The sequence below is a fragment of the Dromaius novaehollandiae genome, chromosome 10 (assembly GCF_036370855.1).
Source record: "Dromaius novaehollandiae isolate bDroNov1 chromosome 10, bDroNov1.hap1, whole genome shotgun sequence".
Taxonomy (NCBI): Eukaryota; Metazoa; Chordata; class Aves; order Casuariiformes; family Dromaiidae; genus Dromaius; species Dromaius novaehollandiae.
Window position 1 is genome coordinate 10676624 of NC_088107.1, and position 16462 is coordinate 10693085.

Below are 16462 nucleotides of genomic sequence, written 5' to 3' on the forward strand. Positions count from 1 at the left end.
TATCAAAGTACTATGAATAAATTGCCAGCTGAGCATGCATAAACAACATCTCCCAGTGAGTATAGACTACATGACTATACTTGACATGAAGAGACATGTTGAGAATGCCATTACTGCCATAGGAAGTCCCCCAATTCCTGCTTCAGGATTTTTCATTCTATAGCACATGTGGATGGCATTGTCCTGCTCTTAAACTTACTGGAAACTGTTTACAGTGTATTATTACTTTACTATTAATAAAATACACAGTACCAGAGCAGTGCCAAAACAGTATTTTTGGTGGGGCAGAATAGGTCTTGATTACAAACACATGAGCTAAAGTTTTTTTGATATGAAAAAGAAAAAAAAGAAAAAAAACTGTCAAGGGACAGGTCTATTTTCCCAAATTCGCATTTGTTAGTAACACATTTTATGAAAAGAAATACATTAAACCATACGTCCAAAACAGAACCTGTTTTCAAGCACTGTTCAATAAAAGTCTGCGATCCCTGGAAAACCTCTTTAAAACCCTGAACAACCCATAGGCTTGAAGAGGATCATTTCCTCCGCGCACAGCACAGCTCTTTAGAACTGCAGCCATTTGGCAGCGAGTTAGCAAAGCCACAGAAGGACGGGAATTAGCCATGTCAGCATCTTCCCGGGCTGCAGAATGTAGCTCAATCCTTCACCCTGCCAAAAATCAGTTGTAAAAGCCCGCATAACAGCCTAGAGGAAGGTAATCTTCGCCAGCTGTTTCTGACTGAAGCCAGCTACATCAGTAGCACAGCTAGCATGCATCCACTGAGAAGCTACCTGAGAAGTGGCAAAGATGAAGCCCGACTCCAGGAACAATAAAACACCTCCAGGATACTGGCAATATTTTGTTCGCTTCAGCTAGCTGATTCAATAGGGACTTCTGCAATGTCCTGATCACAGACAACACGGCAGCGGGTTATTGGGGATTTCAGTACTGAGAACGGAGGCCAAAAGGGGGAATATTCTCTTCACTCCATCTCCTTCTGAGCACAAAGAAAAAGCCTGAATACTCTCACACCACTGCCCACTGAGAGTAGCACAGTCTCAATGGAATTCAGAACTTGATTAATAATCTCGTTTTATTATTAGCTGGGCAAAAAAGGGTTGTTTTCCCTTCCCTTCAGTGTGTCCCAACTGCTATCCACCCACACAGCTCCCCTCCCGCGGTGCACGCGTGCACCCCTGCGACGGATCATCGCTGCATGCAGCCTGGAAGGGAAACGCTGACCGAGGTGCAACAACTCACCAGCAATTCACACCGTGTTCAGCTAAACCTGGCGCAGGGGGAGGAAAGGGTCTTTCCAGTGCTTCTGCTGATAGTAGCTTCAGAGATGTCAGATCTGTTCTTACTTGTTCTTAACTTCTTTCTTTGCACATACTAAAACAACCAGAGAGTTCTGTAACATTTGTGTAGAAATGATGAAGGCTTACAGCTGTCATCTAAATATTTTTATTGAAACTATAATTAACTGTTTCTAAGAGCTTGGCTTTACTACAAAGATAGCAAGTTAGAGAATAGGAGTATTAAATTTCCTGTTATCAATCAGCAATTTCTGTTGTGACTTTGCAAAGCATACCTCTGAGGCATCCTCTCCTCATCTTACGGCTGTTTTGCTGAAGGGGAAAAATGAAGGTTTTTTCCCTGTGTTATACACCATTACACAGCATAGCTTAAGCTACATGCTCATGCTACGCTAAATGTACCATCCTACTAATCTAAGCAGATAACTAAATTTAATTACGTTAATAATTGTTGTGGTTTAGTATGGTGCCAAAGTTTACCTCTTAGCTTGTTAGAGCGACAATTTAATTAGTAGCAGTGAATACAATCTCAAATGAGCGATATTATCTGAACAATTATTTAAGGGGGTTTGCTCTTGTTTCTGTACCACCTAAATAAATTGAGCTACTGAGTTACTTTCACTGCACTAGGGAGAACTGAAGCTATAACCTAGACATTTGCGGCACGACGAATAAATATCTCTGGATCCACGACATTAGTGTCGACTGCCAGCTACAGCAATAATTCCAATAACTGCCATCATTCAAGATTCCTGGGACAAGTTCAGTTTTAAATTTGCACTAATAATCTACATCAGCTCTTATACCCTCAAGACAGATCCACCCCAGGACCTTATATTTACCAACACTCGCTCTCACCTTGAGCTGCATGTTTCCAAAATAGGGCAGATTTAAGCCTCCAGCAAAGTTTTTCTCTCTAACATAAGCAAAACCAAGTCTCTTAATTCATTTAATTTCAAACTAAATCCTCTTTATCTCAGAAATGAAGATGATAACGTATGCTTGTTTTCCTCTTGCAACCAAAACAGCCTTAAATTTGAGGAAGCCCTGATCTAACATTTCAGCCACGCGGTAATCACTATCCATTCGCCTAAGTTTATTTCAATTATATTAAGCAAATTCCATAAATATCAGTTGGATAGCCAGAAATAAACTCCAAGTTCCTTAACCTCGCCAGCCACCGGGTTTCCCCACCCAGTGTAGTGTACAGGCCTATGAATGACTAACATCTTCCAGGTTAAAAGGCATCTATTCAAAATATTTACCAGTCATCCCTATGGTACTGCATCGTGCTTATAAATGTTTTCAGTTTTGCTGAGTGAATAGTCAGGAGAATCAAAAAAGCATTTCACTGTGAAGCTTAATTAACTCTCTCTCCTGGTTGCACTTATAACAAAATCCATGCATCAGAAACATGAGACTAAACAAAAACCAGCCTTAAATGTCCATGCCAAAGTACACAGGAACAGTGAATTAAAGTACAGTACAGAAATGGTACTGTGAATATGGAAGAAACAAAATAGGTGAGGAATTGTTTTCTATATTCTGGTATGTTTAGAGAGGGGATGTATTACAAAACAAACATCACAAAAACAACCATGAAACCCCTCCACTAGAGTAAGTGATAAATGCCTGCACCAGACCGTTCATGACTCTCCTGTAAACAGGCTTGTTTGATCCCTGCAGTGATACCTCAGTTTGTTCCTCAAAGGGAGACTTAATAGGAAATAAAATGAAGGAAGAAAAATGTTCTTTGCCAGCAGAACGGTTGTGATGTCTAACTACGCCAACATCACATTACTAATATTATTCCAAGCGGCTTTTCAGTTCTTCATTGGCATTACTGTAAGTCTGACAAAATAAGAGAAAACAAAGCCTGAAGCAAATACATGGCAAGAAGTTGTCCTTTTCAAGCCAAAAAGAGGCACGCTCACCAAATTAACATCTTGCTCTGCTTCATCTGCAAGTGAAATTGAATTTCTGCGGTATTTTAGAGAACATACACAACTTGCACAAAGGTTGGGGAACACAGCTTCTGCCCTTTTGATATGTCCTGCTACAACCTGTGCAACAAGCTATCTGGAGAGCTAAATAAAATAATAATGATGATATGAAACATCTGGAAGACAGCAGGCTGGCAGAGAGTTGACCTATTTTACATTGAAAGATAATGATTTGCAATTTTATGTGCTATCTTATGACCATTACCTAATTGCTAAAGACAAAAATATGCCTTCACCGAACATGCCTCATCAGCTGTGATTATGAAGACACTCTGTTACGGTCAAGAACATGATTTATTGAGTAATTACACTAGAAAATAGTCTCACTATTTTCACATTTGAATTGAACAATGTGTTATTTTTTAGTAGTGAACATTTAATACTAATGACAAATGTTTAGGCTGCCAAATATAAAGACATACAATTTTCAGAGAGGGATCTTTATTCTTTTTGAAATCAGAGCCTTTTAGGGTATCTTGGGTTGGACAACCAAACACCATTAGTTGTTTCTGAGAATCTTTTTTCAGCTGCATAATCACATTGACATATAATCGCATCTAACAGATCTCCCATAGGATATAAACAAAATATGTCCATTGTTAAAATCTAAGTCTCTATTCAATCAAAACAGATCAGTTATCACTGATTATTCATGCATGCATATTTTAAATGTATGCATGTATTTAAAATTTGCATGCATGGGAAAAAACCCTATCAAATTGCATACCTCTCACATGGTTAAGGATTTCACTAAACAGGCAAAGGCTCCTTTATGATTTAATAAAGTCATCCAGTGGATAATCTTGTAGTGGTTATGCAAAATATGGCAGCTTTGCGTAAAAATGGGTGAAATTTGGTATCTCTGAATAATTTACACTTTAGAAGCTGAGAAGCCATTTGAGCTGAGACTTGCCCCAATACATACCAACCATAAGTAAAGTCTTAAAAAAGTCTCTGAAGAACAAAATGGCCAAGTTTAGCACAAGGCAGTCCAGTTTAGATTCTCACTTTTTCACATTAGTTGAAGGAAGGACTGCTTCCAGCGTAAGCACTGAGGACAGGGCGAAAGGTAACCCATGACTCAGTGAGTCTCACTCCAATGCGAATTCCTTGCACTTTGTCCAGTGCCGCTCCTGAAGAGGCGGGCGGGGGGGCCGATGGGCGGCCCCGTCACTGACGGCATCTCACAGCCTTATCGAGACACACACTCTGAGCACATCAGGGCCATTTCGCAACACACACGGCTATGGGTGCTAGCCTGTTCCTTATGAAAAAAAGCTCAGCTCCAACAAAACTATCAAGTTTAAAGGGAACCAAAAACTCATACCCAGATGTGTATCCTAAACTGATACAGCTTTTCTTTTCTAGTATGCTAAAAAACTGCATATTGAATGTTCTTGGACTCCAGATGCTCAAATCTGCATAAGAAATCCAAATTTTGCATCTTCACGCTCCATCTTAAGTCCACTTACCAACATAAAAAATTAGACAGCTCTGCACAACAATCTGCAATATCAACTCCTGAAATAGGAGGGAAAAAAAAATCGGTATAAGATTCAAGTTAAGCAGATAAAACTCCCATTTAATCGAATGAATTTCATCTCTTGCACAAGTTAAGGCCTCACTTATTGATGGGGTAGATTTTTTCCTAACCTATAATGTCATGAAAGAATAGCTTTCACAGCTGTTTTAGTGTGCCACTTCCCTCACTGGGCTAAACAAATACAACAAAATACTGCTTAATTAACAAGTTTTCCTTATTTGTCCCTTTTCTAAATTGAAAATAAAGCCAGTGCAACGAGAATCAGCTACTGCTCACTCCAGTTAGTAGATTTTGTAGACACCATCATTTGTATACACATTCATGACACTAACACTGCACAACTCAGATGCATACATATGTTAGCAGTCAATATCTCAGCATTGTTATGGTGACAAAATCGGTATTCGAGTGTTTCTCAGTAAAGGCAGAACAAAGAGATGATTTTGCCTGTACAGTGCTTAACCAGAACTGGCTCTCCCAAGGGAGAGTACAATCCCTGACATTTCACCTGAAGGCAAATTCCAGGATCCTGCACTGAAGAGCTCATCAGGGGAAATGAGGCACATCCTGTTTGCTTTTCAGCTCACTTAGCTCATTAACAGCTACACACAGAGACACCTCACTAAGTTTGGGGTATTCTACGCCTCCCTGCAATGTGTGTTTGTGGTCGCATTAAATAAAATAACTGGGGAAGATTTGTGTTTTTGTGTTTGTTCTGTGATTTCTTCGTGATTTTTTCCCTTAACTTCAGGCCTATGTTTTTTAAATAAGTCCTTCTATCAAATTAATGTTTTTATCGTTATTCAATTAAAAAAAAAAATCAAACCAAGGATGAAATCAGGAGTTCAGAGGAGTGAACTGGTTGTTACCACACAGTCCTCTTTCCAATATCCCTCTGAGATAACCTACTGACAATATATACCTTGCTTGTAGCAAGAATTCAAGCTTTCTTTTTAAAATAGTGACCCCATGTTCTTTTTTAGTATTTTCTGAAAAGGCACCTAAAAAACTAGGAGACTATAACATCACATTTTTAGTGCAATGAATGTTTTACTTCAGTTTATGGCTGCATTCAGGTTCAAAGTCAATGGTTAGTCCAAGATATGACAAAAAAATATGAGGATTATGGTTTCTTATGCCTTTTCTCCAAAGGTCATGGACACCCCCTTAAACATTTCCTTCTTGATCTGAATTTAACAATTCTTTTACTCCAGGGGTAACAAAACCCCTCTTTATAGGGAAAACATAACAAAAATACAAATTTTAGTTAATGGTACAGTAATCCCCTTCAGAATTTGAGCACTTGCAATTCAGAGAGCCTGTCCTCCTAGACTGTAACTCAGGCCTCTGTTTTCCCTTCTTGTAGCCCTGGTGCTCTAATGAAACATTGTACAATTACAGAACTGCACATATTCACCATTTTCTTTTATCTGACAGAAACGAACTACATAACTGGAATCACTACCGCTGCTTCATCTGTCCAGACGACACACGCTATTACACTAAAATCAGCTAATGTATTAGAGCCTTGGGGAAAGCACTGGCTGCATTAGGGTCACTGGAGACAGCTGACAACAGTGTGCAGTGCAGCACTGCGGATAACAGGTTTTGTAAACTGGTGAATAAACCCGTTCGTTAATCTGTGACCATGTAAATTTTTCTCAAAGCTGAATGAAGAGATGCTTTGCTTTCCCTAGCCATCAAGTTTTATTTCGCAGAGCCACATACCATAGTTGCTGGCATCTCGTCAACAGCTGTTTTTTTCTTTTAAGCTTGCCCTGTCACTTTGGGATCTCAGTTTTTGCTGATAAAGTGTAATAGAAGCTGCTTCCTGCTAAACCACAGAGAAGCAGATGTTATAAAAGTGGTGATAGCCCTAAAGCTGGTCTCTTTAGCAAAATCTGTTTCAGGCTAACTTTTCTTTAATCACAAAAACATATATTATTTTTGTCTTCCTCCTGGTTCATTGAAATAAGCATCAGATAAACATCTTCCAATGTAACTGAGGTTTTTGGGTGACTGGGGACCCAGAAAGCAGCAGTGTGAAAATAAAAATAGGAGCTATATATCCAAGAAACTAGGACAGGAAGATACTCGAGCAGTCCTCTAGTTCACCTTACTACTCCAAGGCACAGGCAGCACTGCCTATGGCACTCCTGGCAGATGTTTGTCAAGCCTGTTCTTACAAAGCTTAAGTGATTCCATATCAGCCCTAAGCAATCTCTTCCAGTGACTAATTATCCTTACAATTGCAAAGTTTCCCCTCATATCTAACTTCTAATCTCCTTTGCTTTAATTTAAGCTCATCAGTTCTTGCCCTGTCCCCAGCGGACATGGAAAACAGATTATTCTCTTCCTCCAAACAGCAGTCTTTTGCCTGCATCTTCTCTCAGCCGTCTTTACTTAACCTCTAGCCTAAACAAACCAAATTCTTTCCGTTTGCCTTTATAGCTCATGTTTTCTTTTATCATTCTTATTGCTCACCTCTAGTTCTGTTCATCTGATGCATGTCTTTGCTGTGTGTCATCTGAGGTTGGATACACTGTGTAGTTGACATGTAACCGCTGAGTCAAGTGAAAGGCTTCCCTCTTGGATCTAACATGCGACACTTCCATTTTTACAGATCATGTTTACTTTTTCACAGTTTCCATTCGGAGACAACTGTTTGGGGATTTGAAGCTAGCTGAACCAGTTGGATTGGCTGTGCAGCTCAGTCAGAGCTACAGTGAATATGCCTGCTCTCACTGCAGGTCCAAGTAGCTTCTTGACCACACAGTATAAGTTTGACAGTCCTGGAAGTCTCCAAGGAAGTGCTGAGTAGTAGTGAATCTATTCTGTCCACATACACACTTCTCTCTATATATAGACATTTCAATTCTCTTTAATATATCTAGTGTTGTTCAGTTCTGGCACTACAGCCAGCCTTAGTGCGCACGTGCAACCTGCGAAGGTAACCACCGTGCCTACTCCAGAGGCCTAGTCCTCGGAGGGGCTGAGCAATTACAGCCTCTTAGTATGCCAGCACGCATTGATACTCAGTACAGGTACAAAACATTTTAACTACTGCTTTATATGAGCAGATACCTTCTCACACCACTGATGAGTTACATTATAACTTACAATTCAGGACCTGAAACGATATCTTAATGATTAATTATATCTTAACTGGAGAGACCAGAAAGGGGAGAGCAACGCAGCTTCTCCTAGAGCGGGGAGAGCCAGCCAAGGCAGACATCTACAAAAGAGCCTCGAGAATCATCTTTATCTTCCTGTCTGTGCTTCACCCATTTCTGAGTCTCTCTGTGTTCACCATTCTCGTACCACGGACTCTCACAGGTAACCCCTCATCCATGCCTGCTGTGGGACTGGACACAAGTGCCACTCTCATTCCACACACTTTCTCAAATCACGGCATGATTAAGTTTCTCGCAATCACTTACTGTTAAGAGAATTCATTTCCCTTTGAAACCAAGAAAACTTGATTTCACACACCAAAATAGTGTTTCAATAAGATATCCATCTACATGAATCACAGATGGAGATTCTTTGAAGACTTATCATAACATGTGCATCATATCACGCTGCAGCTAAACAAAAGTCCCGTAAGACATGGTTACTGCTTTTGAAAAATATTTCCATTACAAAAAGCCAGTTACCTAACACTGTTCCCTCCAAATCCTCTCCTTATATTGAAATATCCTCTCTCACAGAAAATAAAAAAGTATATAAATTTGAGGAAAATGCAAACGAGTCATTAATCTAATGGTTTGTCCATTCATATCAGAGACAACATGAACAAAAATTACTAGATCTGCAGCTCACAGTTCGAAAGGTTTGTCTGCCAAATACCACCCATCTCCATGCAGCGAGGCCACAATCCATTCCCTGCAAAACCACCAAGCAGCTTTTATTGACTTTTACTGGTGCTGGATTAGTCCCCAAAAGTAAAAAATAAGGACTACCCTGAGAAATACATTTGGTCAACAGTGAATTTCCTGTGATACATCAAGCAAGCAGAGAATGGCTAAACCTTCCTACAGGTCTAAGAAGGGATTATGAATACAGTTAAGGATTGAAAAGGGACCCTGGTAGGGCAACCCTATTTTCTATATTGCTTTACATCCCTGGAAGGTTAGTAAATCACCAGGACTCTGTCAAGGGGAGGCTCTACCCAGGCAAAGAGCTGGCTCTCACACAGGGTCAAACCAGAGGATTTAAAATGCACTTTCCGATACAGGACAGTCACTGCTTCAGAGTCACGTGAGGAGTTCACTCCATAAAACAAACTAAAGATTATAAAAGGAAGGCTCCCAAACAGCTGTTGAAAAACAGGAGGAGAGAAGCAGAGGCGGACCAGAGGCAGAACTAGGAAAGCGGCTGCATGCCAGAAGACAGTTCACAATTCGGAAAGGAAAACGCACGCAGAGGAGAAACCAACCCCGGGTTCGGCAGGAGACCCTGATGGCAAGCCCCTGCCTCCACTGCTGTCAAAAATCAGTAAATACACACATGCATCTATTGTTTTGTCTAAAAACATGCATTTTTTGTGCAGCTAAAATAGAAAGCAATTGCTTTTTCTTTGTAACCCTGACCGCTCTGGGAAACTGAATTTTCAACTGGAAGTGCTCCCTCGCAGAAGTGCATCTTTTTCTGGGCTGAGGCAGCAGGGGCTGGGGGGTGGAAGGCCACACTGTCTCACCAACATTACCGCAGCTGGGCAATGAGGTCCCATTTTTATGAAAACAAATACAGAGCCTGTGACCTGTGATTTTACAAGAGAAACCAAAGTGCCCTACCGTTCAACTACAGGAATCATAAAACACCCAGAGGTCCTACAGCAGGACCTCGACCGAGCAGCCGGGTGAGTGTGCAGCTGGGGGGAGTATTCCCCAGCTGCGTGGCAGTATGTCTTTATAAATGACAGCCTTTCATGAAGTAATTATAGTTAAAAATCTTCTAGTCTTCCTGGACCAGGCTACCACTGCAGTAATTCTCAAGTAAGATAAAGAGCACTAACTCTACTTATCACTGACATTTAAACCCTGGTCTAATTAGAGCAGACGGACTAACACAGATTAACACAATTGGATCAAACTGAGCCTGTCAAAAGCAGGGCCTTTTAGAGGTAACATGCAGTTCACTTCCAGGGAATGACAAAGACCTGTACAATCAGATAAGACACACGAAAACTGCTATTTTTTTCCATGCCAAGAAAGGTCTGGACTGCGCACAGGGTTATGATGTACACTGCAAGGAAAAGGAGTCGCAGAACATTCACTGCTTCAGCTTGTGCATCTCATTTGTTCCCCAGGTCCTTAGTTATTTTAAATGATTATTGCATATTTCAGGAAAGATTCAAAGGAGACCATTTAAAAATACATTTTTCCTCTGTAAAATAGATTGTCTGTTTCCCTTTGTTTAACTAAAACTGTTTAAAACCCCTATGCGATGTGAAAAACAAGCCAAGCATATCCATACATTTTGCTCAGCCTCTGAAAGGATGGATTCGCCACCAGCAAGAGTTGAACTTGCTGGAGATACAAAACCTTAAACAACAAATTAAAACGTTGCAACTTTGATGCAACAGATCCTACACACAGGTTAGGAAAGGAAATTAGCTGATACAGTAATCAATACTGGCTGCAGGCGTCTTCATTTCCAGATATCCTTCGCTTGTTTAAAGTGCTTTTATAGAGTGGAGCTTAATACTTCTGCCAGTGAACGTCACAGTTTCTTTCAGTGCCAAGAAGAGAAATTCCTGCCAGCTTTTCTAGTTCTCCAGAAGGTAAAGCAAGCCAGTGTGCCTGAGACAGCCTATGTATACACGGAGACTTTCTTAGCCATTTCACAAATTATAATCCAAGCAGAATTCAATGATGGGTTAATGTTCAGCAAAAGACACTAAATAAAACCTGTTTCTTTTCTGCATTCTCTGCAGTGCTACTGACTGGCGGCCATTATATACACAATTTTATGAATTTGGTATAAACTAAGACTTAATACAACGTTCACATGTTGCACAGAGAGTCTCTTTTTTTCAGAGCCTCTCAGAAAAGTTCAGATTGAGGTTTTCTTCCATGGGGCCGCACAGATCTGTATTCCAGCATCCAGCTGGCAGCCACGGGAGGTGCCCAGATCCTCCTGCCCTACGCTCCACTCTAGCAATGGCCCACGCTGATTTCTGACATTAGACAGCTCACTCGAAAGTCATGAGGATTACCGTCAGCAATTAATTTGGGCAAACAGAAGTAAACAGGCTGATTTGCAATTATGTCCATTTCAGTTGTTAAATACTAAGGAAGATTTGAATCGCTAGATTCAGAGATCTCCACATCCGTGTGAAGTCCCAACAACCTCAACAGAGCGTTGCACGGTGGGGAAGAGGAGCAAGTGCTTGCCCAGGCACAGTCCACTCCAGGTCTGAGTCCCAAGAAATGGCCAGTTGCTGAAAACTGATTTTGCTCAGACCTGCTGTGCTCTTCACTCTTCTTGCCCACTGTAAATGGCACTTGAAGTTTTAGCTCAGGTTAAACAGTAAAATAAAATACTGCTACTCCTAAATACCGTGGACAATTTTAGTCATTATAAATGTAAGAATCTAACAGAGGTGATGGCAACCAGTCATAGCACAGACAGGCAGGTGCCAAGCAAATTTTCTACCATAGGCAGCTCTGCCAGCATGTGTCTGGCCTGCAGTACCCTTGCTATTTCTGTCCTGGATATCTCTGGAGGAGTGACTGCCAAGTGAAAAGTACTGTACCAATTTGTGGGGTGGTTTTGTGATGTGCGTAAATGAGTTCTTGGATAGGCTCAAATTCATATTCACTTGTGATTTAAGTGCAAATTTAAATCCTGGTATGTCTAAAGGGGAAAGATTTGCACATTGCTATGCAAGTCTGCCAGCTGGCCTCCACTGTGACTTTGTTCGTTTGCTTTTAAAACTAAAAGAGAAGCTTAAAAACCAGTGGCTTCAATATTAAGCATTATAGAAGGTCATGTTTGTACCAGTTCTCTGCAGAGAGTTGTCCTGGAGCAGCTGGGGGAGTCGCTGAAAGTCAGTATTCACAGGACACATCAGCTGCATTATTTCTGTATCGCACCTCTAATGACAATGCGCTGGTAACCGTAAGGCTTTGCCAAGGACTGATAAAGCACAATGCACATGAAAGACTGGAATTTATACATCAGACACCAGGTTCAACACAAGAGCATTCTTTGATATAACGAAGAGGCAGACTAGACAGTAGCGGTCTCTTCTGGCTTTAAAACACTAAGGTGATTTTAAGGTGGAAAATTGAGTTCCAGATGCCAAACACCTGATGCTATAACTGTGCAGTTTGAGCATCTTGTTGTAGATTGCTAGTCTAGCCTTAGATACAAGGTGACACATACCCTGCACTTACCATATTGGATACTTATCTCCTAAATCTAATCTTACAATTTTTTCTTTTTCAACGGTCTGTCAACTACTACTAAAAACTCTGTTTATTCTTTCTTTGGCAGCAGCAAACCTCTGCGAGTGTATTTATTCTAGTAAGGCTTCATGACCACTGAAACTAGATGGCAAAATTCTCAGCACCCCTGTAATGCTTGTGAAGTGCAAGGCACATACTAAACTAGCTACTCGGTTACTATAATGCCCCAGGCGATGAAGGTGCACAAAGGTGAGGTACTCATTTTAAAGTGCATTTAAATATTTACTGTACATATTGTGACCGTCCCCTCCCCCAACTTGGCACTTGGCTTGCTGCTCCTGCAACAGATACAATAGAGAATTGACATTTCATTGAAAGAGCCATGTGATCTGGTGGTCTGATCACAGGAGCTGGAGCCAGGAATTTCATATTTCTGATCCTGCTGTTGACAGTTATGTGCTCTGTAGTTCAGAAGATCCACCCATTTTTCTTTTTCCACTTGCAATTGTATGATATTTATATATACTTATCCACTACCTGGGCATATTGTGAGCACTGCTTAGATTTGAAATGGTATTTATCCATGCACAAAAAAGCATGGATAGACTAGCATGGATAGATTCTTTAGACTAAGAAATGAAATGAATGGAAATGCTCCTTTAAAACTTTTTTTCCCCCCCAGTGTTTTGTGGGGGTTTTTTTGTACTCTTGGTTATCCATCTGCCAAAGCACAAGTTCTCCATTCAATTATTTGAAAGGAGGAGTAGTTAGAACAAAAACACGCTTTGACCGTGTTTGGAGTCATCCAGTGGGCACACTGCTTCCATAATCTTCTATTAACTATCAGAAAAAAGAGGCAATTAACTACTTCCCACTACAAGAAATACTTTCTTAGGAATTGTAGACTCGTTTTCTCTCTCTAGAAATCGGCATCAAGTTGAATTTCTTCCCAAACCTCCACCTATGTGCAGTGCCGCCTCCTAGCTCCAAGACAGCATGATGAGTTATCCTGTTACGGGGCATGTTAACCGAAATGTTTATACCCTTGCTTCATAATGCAAACCTGCCCTTGCTGTCGTCCTAAGCATCAGAAACCCCATCTCTCCCTAGCCACCTGCCAAATTTCTGCTTTCCCTGCAGTAAATTTCTATGCTACACTTGTATGTTATACTTCTAGACCCACGTCAAGGCCCAAGTCACAAAGACCTTGTGACTTAAATGCATCGTATGAGATATGGCATAGTAACAGAACAGAGAAGGAAAATAGGGTTGAAAATGATAATGCGAAAAGTAAAGATCTAAAAGGCTAAGAGGAGGATTGCGAAAGAAATACTATTGCTAGAGTTAGAGCCTCCATTGCCTTCAGCTGCAGTGGCTATTTCTGATTTGTTCCACTGTGCCAAGACAGACTGAAAAAAGCCACTTTATTAAAACACAGATATGTGGGGAGCGCTTAATTCCTGCTAAGTATGACAACACAGTCTTTACACCATCATTCTCTCAGCCATTAAGAAGGCTGTCTGCACAGCATCCACACAGCAACAGCTTCTGCCCTACATATGGAGGAGAAGCATTACAATTTTAGTGAGCTAAAAATAATTTGCATTATCCAGAAACTTGATAAATGTAACTGATCACTTCAAAATGTGAAAACACAAATTTAGCTAAGATTTATTTTCTCATGCAGATCCACTGGTAATAGCTTCAAGAAGAAATCCTCTGCACTAGAACAAAATTATTTAGCAAAACAGCCTTCTAAGAAAACCATCCTAAAACCATATTTGCTCAGACTGACACACAGTGGATCGTGATCTATAAAGTGAGTATTAGCACATAGGAGGTCAATCACTCCTGCACTTGCTCAGCATACCCGGAACACAGTTATTTTGTCTCCACAGAATTTTAGCACACCACACAAGTTGCAAATAAAAGCAGCTATGATTTTTTAAGTATCTTTTCCACTTAAGCACAGAACATTACAGTTATTTGCAAGGCCATTTAATTTGCAAGATATTGCAATACCTTCTTAAGGCATTGAAATGCTAAACACAACCAATTTACTTTTGGAAAATATTGTTGATACTTGAGTACCATAGCACACTTCACAGCTAATTGGTTTATAGATGCAAACACAAGTAGATTGTTCAGATTATAACAAGCCACTGCTACCATATTCCCAAGAGATAATTGTGGGGACAGAATAACAATGACTCGCATATATGGAGCACAAGGGCAAACAGAAGGATTACAGCGGGGCTCACTGCTGTTAGCCTATAGTATGTGTGTTATGAAGCACATATAACCTGTGGTTCTCTGAAGCCACAGTACACTCGGGGGCAGCACTGGGCATTCACAACTGCTTTGATGACACCAAACCTCTACTACAGTTACCATCTTTTGCTGAAGTCATTCACGCACGCAGAGCAGGCCTGTAACAGTGCTACAATATCTTCTTCCTGTCACAAGTGTTTCTCTGCCTTGGTAGGACCCCATGCTTCAGGCACTCTCCAGCCGGTGACACGACAGCCAGCTCCCACCAGTATGAAGCCCCATGTTTGGTGACCAGGAGCGTTCCTGCGTCAGGCTGCCCCCAGCATGAGCTGAGAACTCCTTCCTGGTCAGTCATGGAAAGGTCCTTCAGAGAACAGCAAAAAACACTGCAGGACAACCAACATTCAAATGGTTAGCCCATATCTCTCATTTCCTTCCTCTCTGCACCTCTACAAGCTTTTGCAAGTTCACGAGCAAGAGTTAAGGACAGCTTTCAATGACAAATCCTGACTGGTGTTCATGAGCAGGAACTGAAGCTACCAGCTGGATGAATGAGATGTAACAACATGTAGCTGCACCCTCAGAAAAACGCAAGTCTTTGTGAAATACAACGCAACTAAGAACAAAAGTCCAAGTCACTTTGGTACTTTTCTATTTTGCAAATAGCTGGTGAGTCAGAGAATGATCTGAAGCCCAAAAGACAACCAGTCTTACTAAAAAATCCTAGTAGGAAATAAACCCTAAATCCTTAAAAAGGGCAGAGCTTTTTTTAATATCTCTGTTAAAATATACATCTGCCTCCAGTGCTCAGGTATCAAACACTTATTTCCCGTTTCTCTTTTTCTAACCTCCCACACGCTGTTCTTTCCCACATCCACGACTACAAAAACGTGTGACACAGCCTGCTCTCCCCAACACACGGGGCCCTTGCTCCAAACCAAAGCAGAAAGCACTTGCTGAATACAGAACACAACAGAGGTTCAGATGTCAAATATCCTCATGCTAAAATATGTATATCCTTGATGAACTAATTGCTTTTCTGTGGTGCTGCGACCTAGACAAAGTCCGGACCTGCTCTGCAGCCCTGATCGGGGGCTGACAGCAGGAAGAGTGATGGATGGGAAAGGCTGCCACTTGCTCGGGCCGAGCAGGTTCCACTGTGCCGCCCATCCATCACTCTGACAGCTAAAGAAATTCTGCACAAACTTATCTACAGGGCACTAAGCAGGCAGAAGGCAGAGCGCATATCCCAGCAGCTGAAAGAACAGATAACCAGAGGTACATTAGGCCATTTAGTTTCCAGAAGTACGTTGGTAAATCCCCATTTGGCTCCACCGGCTATGCAAGCAAGAATATGCTAGGAAGAAATGCCACAGAACTGCAACTTTGAAAGTGACAATCATGTTTAAAAAAAAAAAAAAATCTGGAAAGAGATTTTCCCCTTCCTGCCTCCCTGCCATTATTTTAAGAAAAGATCACAAGGAAAGAACATGGCAAAAAAATAATTAAGATGAGCCTGGGTATTGCGAGGGCTGTAAAGAGGAAAAAAGAGGAAAGGTCAGAAAGCAATGGAGTTCTACAATACCAACAGCTGGAGCTTTTCCATCATGACTTGACTGACACGAAGATTTAACTGTCTCTGTCAGTTTTTCAAGCCATAAATAAAGTGATACTTCACATTATTTTGTTGAGAGCGATGACTACTTTTGCTGCACACAGACTCTTTCGCGAGCTGACACAGCATGTGCATGCAACTTCTGTGCCACGCTGCACTCCTTCACGCAAGTCACCAGAATAAACTTTGCCTCATCTAATAACAACGCATCTGCATGTTCACTATCGAAGGATCAAACAGAACTGACACCTCTGGTTTTACAGAGAGGAAAGCAACTTGGCTGTGACAGACAAAAGGC

The 16462-nt window shown here is 41.1% G+C and overlaps 1 long non-coding RNA gene across 15 annotated transcripts in view; it reads right to left on the bottom strand.

Annotated features, from left to right (window-relative positions):
* Positions 1–16462, bottom strand: part of LOC135329337 (uncharacterized) — a 130459-nt gene that overhangs the window by 102713 nt on the left and 11284 nt on the right. For 13 of the 15 annotated variants that reach the window (XR_010390719.1, XR_010390726.1, XR_010390717.1 and 10 more), the window contains exon 1: positions 1262–1389. The exons of the other annotated variants lie outside the window; for them this stretch is intronic. This is a non-coding gene — a long non-coding RNA (uncharacterized LOC135329337). Of the gene's footprint in view, positions 1–1261; positions 1390–16462 lie in introns of those variants that run through there. 15 annotated transcript variants of the gene reach the window in all.